Below are 8372 nucleotides of genomic sequence, written 5' to 3' on the forward strand. Positions count from 1 at the left end.
CCTCAAAGCTTTTAATGAGCGTTAACTCATTATTCCCCGTAGGGTGGGTAGCAAGTAGTCATCAAGCCTACTTTATAGCTGAGGAAATTAAGGCACAGAGAGATTAAGTGACTGATTCAAGGCCAGTACCTAGCCGGTTGCTACAGGGACCAGTAATAGCCATTAAAGGATTGAGGACAAGGGCTTGAGTGCAGCAATGTAGCTGTTATCTTTATATGTTCCCATTCCATGGATTCAGTGGTACATGCAACATACTTCCAGGAATAAGAATAGGGTGTCTTAGAAGAGAAAATAAAAATCAAGAAACTACAATAAAAAAATGTGGTACATCCATATGGTAGAATAATGAAGTGCTGGTACATGCTACAATGTGGATGAACCTTGAAAGCATGATGGTAAGTGAAATAATCTAAACACAAAAGGCCACATATTATATGATATAATTTATATGAAAAGTCCAGAACAGGCAAGACCACAGAGGCAGAGGCAGATTTGTGGTTGTCGGGGGCTGGAGGTGGTGCAGGAAAGGGAAATAATTGATTTAATGGGTTTGGGGTTTCCTTTTGGAGTGATTAAAATATTCTGGAACTAGACAGAGGTGATAGTTGCACATTACTATGAATATACCAAATGCCACTGAGTTATACACTTTAAGATGGTTCATTTTATGTGAATTTTACCTGAAGAAAATAATAATAAATTAAAAATCTGAGCATCCGAAAATGAAGCCACACTATCTGCATCCCAAGGACAGACATGTGAAGCAGATTGCCCAAATTTGTAGAGGCCATACATTCCACTTAGCTAACTGTAACTGCATGATCTTGGGCTAATTTCTGAGCCTATTTTCTCAATTGTATAATGGTATCTTATACCAAATTAATGGTTTTTGAACTACTGCTTTTAAGGCTGTTTAATGTCTTTTTAACAAAATCTTAACCTTAATATATAAAACAGACAAAACCCAAGCTAAGTGTGGGGTCTGTCAAATCTGCTCTCTACTCAGACCTGTGGCAGCCTCAAAGGCACCCTCTGAACTGCAGTGCTCTTGGAAAAAGTTGAAAATTTCTGGAACAGGTGATTTCTAAACTTGTGATTCCATGGCCCCAAGGGAATACATTCCTTTCCTGTTTAAAAGCACAAGACTAAGATGAGATGTGAGTTTCAGTATCATGTATGCTGTTATAGATTAACATGTGGCCTAATGAAGGCTTAGGAAGCAAGAGTATAAAACTGAGTGTGACAGGTACCACAAAATGTGGGCTGTCCTGGGACTCACAGCAGCTTTGGATGTACTGGAGGCTGTGAGGAGGCCCCAAAGCTTCTGCATCATCCAAAATCTAAGATAGCCTACAGGAACCTGACCTAGGAGACCAAGAACTTAGTGAAATTTGTAAAAGTCGGCCAGATGTTTTGAAAGTTTACTAAATAACGTTAAGTGGGAAAGTCATTGTCACCTGTTCAGAGTTCAAGTTTCCTCTGAGCCCCCAACGAAGACAGCTGAAAACTTTTTATGCCCAGTGTTGATCAAGGCAGTTGTGAGTGTATAGGCAGAAATTTTACATGAGGATGAAAATCAGAGAACAAAATAAGAAGCCAAATGACACTGATATGGTCACAGTAATTTCTCCAGTTCCTTCTTACATGTAGCATGAATTAAGATTTATTCTAGAGTAACTGTCATCCCCAAAGAAATCAAAACATCTATATACAGAGCATACAGATAGACATTCAAACACTTCATTCAAACAAGAATTTTACTGGCCTCACCAATTTTTTTTACCATCTTATCAACATTTCTGCCTAACCGTATGTGCCAAGAAAATATTCTTTTCTGTCGCCCTCCACCAAAGACTTAAGATCAGACAGGAAGACAGGAAGAGAAGGAGGAGGGAGAGGAGCTGAAAGTTTTAGCAGAGTGGAGCTGGGTTATCATGTAACAGTAAATAAATAAGCCAATGATCTAGAAATAAAGATGACTTTCATATGTTCTTGGATGTAGGGAAGTTGCTCTCTCAAAGGGTCTAAACTATGAAAATCAACAATGGGGTGAAGGAATATCAAGTAAATTTTCTGGGTGCTACTCCATGCAGCCTGAGATGGAATTATCATAAGGAAAATGTGAGGAAGTTAGAAATAGAAGAGTTCATGGTCATATCATGTTGAAACACACTGAAAGTCAGAGTTATGGGTAGATCAACCAATGGTTCTCAAGATGGGGTGTCATGATGAGCATCACCTGAGAACTTGCTAGAAAAAGAAATTCTCAGCCCCATCCCAGACCTGCTGAATCAGAAACTCTGGGGGAGAGCCCAGCAATATCCATTTTATTAAGCCCTCCAGTGATTCTAATGTGCATGACTGTCTGAGAATCCCTTTGAGATCTTTTGTTCCAATGAAATCCTTATTTTTAGATGAGGAAAACAAGGCCCAAAGTAAATAAGTGGCTTCCCATATCTCCCAGCTGAATGTGTGAGCTAGAAAAAAATATGAGAATTTGGAAGTGTTACAAATGATATTTTAAAAAAAAGCTATATTCACACACACACACACACACCCCAAAAATAGGAGAGAATTGGTGGTTCCAGTTCAAAGCCTGCTTTCTGATTCATCAAATGTGAACTTAATATGCATGATTCTGAGTAAAATCCCATTAGAACTCCCATGGTTACCGCTGAGTCTTCAGTGCCTGTAACAGGTCTGGCAAATAATAGTCACTAAATAAATATTAGTTATAATATGAATCAGCTCACACAAAGGTCAGAAAACACTTTATCTATTTCCTTGTATGATTACTGGGCCTCAGCCCGACTTATAGAAACTTGCCCAAGGTGCAGAGTTCCCCAAACACCGTATTCTCCAGCAGGGAATAATTCTGACATGTAGCTCTGTTTCTCCCCATCTCCACCCAAATGTTTCCAAAAGCTGACTGAAAAGGAGAAATCCATTTTGAAATCCGAAAAGCCAAGCGAAGTCTCTGAAATGCTAACCAGTATAAAATTTTCCCCTAACATTGATCTGGTCAACTTTCACAGTTTCTAGGCAACTTTTACAAATTTTGAACAGCTGAAATTTTGTTTGTTTGTTTTCATTTTACCAGGAAACGAATTGAAAATGCAGACTTAGCATCTGTGAAAGGTTTTCTTTTTAGAAAAGGAAGGAAAGATTGAAGAAGGTAAGGTAAAAGGAGATCTCAGGAGAGGGGGATTTAAGAAACAAAACAACTTTTTTTCAAAAAGGAACTCAAAACACAAAACATCTATATAGAAAGATTAACATTAAAGACAAACAATTATTAGTAATGTATCTGGTTCACCTTTTTTTCTGTATATCAAATTCTTGACTTCTTCACTTGACATGTTTAATTCATAATTGTTTCTTATTTTTTCTCTCAGTTATTTGCCCTACACTAAGAATTTTATTTTAAATGGTTTTTACTTTTTAAATTATTTAAGAATTATTTTACTTAAATTAAGGTGACATCTGTATTAGGAGACATTAGGGGCATGTTTTATTGGTCCAATAATACTTACATCTGATGGTTAAAGCCCTTGGCATCATCACACACTCAAGGCTTATATTACTATTAAAAGTCTTTATTGAAGAGCAACAGCAACCAAATTATATAATACAAAATCTTACAACCATACCTAATAAAAAAAATACTATACAATTAAGCCATTTACCTAAGAACTATATGAACTTCGTGATTAAATAATTTATATCAAACTCTTTATATGGTACACCTCATTTACTGACAAATTCTGTACTATGTATTTTAGGAGACTAAGCAAAAAATTATTTGTCTGTTCTTCGTACTATATCTTGTATCTCAATTAACAAAATAAGCTAATTGGGGATAAGGACACTGCAGATTAGGCTTTTTTTTTTTTTTTTTTAACGGTATATAAATGGTTTCTGTAGTTATCACACTCAGAAGGAAAGAGTATGCCTAGAAAGGTAGTTATGTAGGAAAGTAAATTTTATTTGGGGTCAGTTTTTCCTACCAAGGAATCACATCCCTATTGAGAGCAGCATGAATTCTGTCAGCCTTAAAAGGATAATGATTTCTCTAATATGTCAATCAAAGCAAGTAATTCACTTTTTAGGAAAAAATTATTAGCCATCTGTCATCAACAATGCAGCAAATTCTCTAGCAAGGTGGCACATATTTGTTGCCCAATTCTCATTGCCCGTGGCATTTAGAGATCCAGAACTACCACTATTTGCAAAACTCTAATACTGAAACAACTTTCTCTACACTTTCATAGTAAAATATGAAAAGACACCACAAAAGTGATTTTTAAAAAAGAAGAAGAGAATGGTCTTAAGGAGAGAAAGCCCATCCTCATGAGTGGCAGCTCTAAAACTAATCCTACCACTGGCCTTGTAACATTTTAAGAGCCTTCCTAATTCCCACCTTCATGAAATGCGGCTAATAAACATACCTGTAATCAACTCAATTCTTCTTTGACCTGCATATTTTATTAGCACTTTTCTGAGCCTTGGGCAAAATTCCCTTAGCCATCTTTGAATGCTCTGGTTTGGGGAGAAGAATGAAATTCCATATATTACAAAAAACATAAATAGTATTTTCGTGGAGGCAAATAATGTACTTACATTATTTGGATATGAAGAAATGACTTCTTTTTTCTCCCACTATTATCGATCTGCTCTTCATTGTTGGCAATATAATTAAACTCGGCCTGACCCACTCACCAAAGGATGTGTTTAAAGCGACATAGACTCTTTCAAATAGATGTTGATTTTTCAGATTTCCTGTTCCTCCTTCTGCTCCTGTCTAAGATGGCAGCTAAGTGTGTATATCAAGGTGACAGAGGAGAGCAGGGGTTTGAGTCTATCAGCGCAGATCTTTCCTGACCCCATGTCCATTGCTGACATTGAGGGCTGAGGTGCCCCAGCCTGGGCCCGGAGCTCCTTCTTGTTAAGGAGCCCTCGTCAGACCTCTGGGTGCTGTGGCAGTTCTGAGAGATGGCTGTCACTGACCTCTGTTGTGGGTGGGTCTGCCTGGGAGAGCACAGAGTCAAGGACCCATCCCCCAGTGCAGTAACTGTCTAGGAGGATTGCAGGCAGTCTATCGGCCGACATGTACATCCCTCCATAGACCCCTGAAAACCAAACCCGGGCCCTCCTCTGCCACCCTGGGAGAAGTGAGGCCAACGCCCCTTTCTGCCTGCACTTTCTCCGCTTAGCCAATGTTCCCCTGCCCTGGTCCTTCTTCCTTTTCCCTATCTTTGGGGCTGTAATTATGAAACCTGAGTTACTGGGAATAGAATACATGTGAGATGAATATTTTCAAAACACTCTCCGATGATAATATGAATTTCCCATACCAGGAATCCTAAATATCTCTTGAAGTGTACTTTCCTTTCCCACTGCTTCCAACCGTATATTCTTTCCATCCATCCCCTGTGCCAGTGGTTTCCATCTGATTATCAGTATCAACAAGGAGCCTTGTAAAAATACAGATCCCCGAGCTTACCACTTCTAAATAAAATCTCAAAATATAAAACAGAACAAACCCCTGCCCATCCCCTAAAAAATAAAAGTATTTAATACTGTTCTACCTTTGGGCTAAGAAAAGGAAGAAAATAAGAATTCATATGCATATTTATGTGTATTCACTCAAAGACTAGAAGGAAGCATAAAACTAGGCAGAAGTAACCTTTTTATGTTAGTGAGGCTATGAAGGAGAAAGGGAATGTTTGATCTTTTCAAATGCTTTTGATCTTAATATTTTAATGTTTAACTTTTGACTATAAATAAAATACATGGTTTTTGCTTTTGTTTTGTGTCTTGTAGTCATTCTGACAATGAGCCGCATCTGGGAGTCCCTGTCTGGGAGTCTTCTCTAACCTTAAATCTGATCATGGCACACTGCCGAAACCCTTCAGTGACATCCAGTTATCTCTGGGATAAAATCTAACCTGGTTGGCATGAACCGTGAGGCCAGTTTTTGCTCTGAGCCATGCCTCTGCCCACCCCCACCAGGCGTTCCGACTACCCCTTTGCACCCTCCTTCTTCCTGTCTCCTTCCTACCCTCTCCCTAATACTTCATATTGTTTTTGCTGCAAGACGAGGTCTGGCATTGCCCTTTCTACCTACGCTCCCCAGAACTCACCAGCATAAATCAGATTCCCCTCCTGTGTCACACTACACAATTTTTTTGTAATAGCCTTTCTCCCCCACTACCTCCAAGCCAGGGACAATGGCATTCTCAGTGGCATAGTATTTGTGGAATAAATAATTTTCAGTGTTAATGAAAATAATTTTAAAGTAACAAAATGTTCATAGACAAAAACTCACTTAAATCTGTGTTTTAAAAAAGATACGTGTGTGTGTGTGTGTGTGTGTGTGTGTGTGTGTTGGTAAGCAAACAGCAAAATGATAGTCAAGATAATGGGCTATAAGTGTTAAAGAATGACTGCTTAGTCTGTTAATAGGTAGATAAGGATCTTTTGTAATTGGCATGTTCTTTGTATGCCAACAATGCCACTAACTGGTTTCTCAGGCCCTAGACAATGTTAGACTTCATTCTCAAGTAAAGAAAGTATTTCCCTTGTTTACACAGTGAATTTGCTTAAGGAGCTCTATTTTCATGGATAAAACAATGGTGGTTTTACATCTCTTTACACCCAAATTATCACAAATTGAAAATGAATGTGAATGAGGTCATACGGTATTTAGAAGTATGATAAGAATTCATTTCATGATGAAATGTTGTTACCTCGTCATTTACATGATAGGAAAATATTTAATCACTTTTTATATGAAAGAAAGGTAAAAATTTGTTACTTCATCTTTTGCTGTCTTCAGACAATTTTTAAAAACACACAATTTTGCAATGATTAGAGAATATTGGCTCTTTATAGAATGTTGATTTTGGATTTTTTAAAAGTCATTTATAATCATGAAAATATGAAGGTATCATCTAACCTTTACAGAAGATCTTCATTGCATTAACAACTCAGATAGCTTTTCAAAATAGACGTATCTAGCTAATACCTAATTTCCTGAAGAAGAAATTAACAGTTACTTTTGAACCAAGAGAATGCTAAACTTGATGGTAGATCAAAAAATAAACAAATAAACCTGGAACTAGTTAAATTAATGGTGCTTTAATTCTTCAAAAACATATTTTATTTCAATCCAGCAATCACCTGTAAGAATTGTACATCCTTTCTGAAGTTGAACACCAGTCTACTGATTCTCAAATACTGATCCACTATTTTTATGAGAGAAATAAAAGATACCAAGAGTTGATTTAGCTCGCCGTCATGTATTAAATATGGTTCTAATGAGAGAATTAATTTTTTTTGCAAGCTATGAATCCTTTGAAATTGGAATCCAGAAAATTATATGTGGGAGACACTTCTTCCTTCCCTAATTAAGTGGGGAGCATTGTCTTCACTGTCCAGCTGGTTTCTCAGAAACTGAAGACAGTCTTCTATATAAATATAATTTCGTGTTATGGGAAGTAAGCTCTCCTGTACCACATGCCTAAGCTTCTTCAGACGTAAATGGCCTGGTACCGAAGGCCTGTCTTCCTGACTGCAATGTGAAACTGGCCTTTCCAAATGGCTTAATATTTAACTATTAACTATTAAAACTAACGACTGCCTAAAATAAAAGTCTTTGGCATAATAACCATTTTCACAAAACTAATTCCCTCAAACAGGCATGTCCTAATGGACCAATAAAACTTGCCTTGTCGTGTCTGAATGCAGCATTACGGTCATTTAGAGTTGGCTATAATTGGGAATCCCTGCTCAGTGAAAGTGGGAGGTGGGGAGGCTTTTATATAATAACACATCGTACTGGGCTTCCACAGGGCCTTTCATCTGAAGATCTCAAAGCACTTGACAAACACTAATTAATACTCATGACACCTCAGTAAGAGAGGTAAGTATTATTATCCCCATTTTACAGATGAAGAAACGGTGAGGTTAAGTTGGGTAACTTGGTGAGTCAGGAGCAGAATGAAGAGTTTCTAATTCTTAGTCTTGTGCTCACACAAGCGTTACAAGGGGCTGCCATTGGGGAGATTAAAGGAAGTGCACCTCATTTTCAAATACCTCAAGGTAAAAGTATCAATTATAAATGGGAACACAATTAAGTCATCTGATTTTAACAACAATAGTACCATCTTATAATCTTCAAACTTTATTTAAAAATATCAAAAATGATTAAAAGTAGTTTCTTAGACTTTGAAGTGTAAAATAAAAATTATTTTATCATAGGAGAAGCAATTATAGAAATTTATAGAGTAACTTAATAAAGTAGCCAAAAAGTTTTTGTTTGTTCATTTTTTAGGATGGTGGGCAGATTCTTCCAACAGCACTAAACTTCC

Source organism: Rousettus aegyptiacus, unplaced genomic scaffold, assembly GCF_014176215.1.
Source record: "Rousettus aegyptiacus isolate mRouAeg1 unplaced genomic scaffold, mRouAeg1.p scaffold_m13_p_11, whole genome shotgun sequence".
Lineage (NCBI taxonomy): Eukaryota > Metazoa > Chordata > Mammalia > Chiroptera > Pteropodidae > Rousettus > Rousettus aegyptiacus.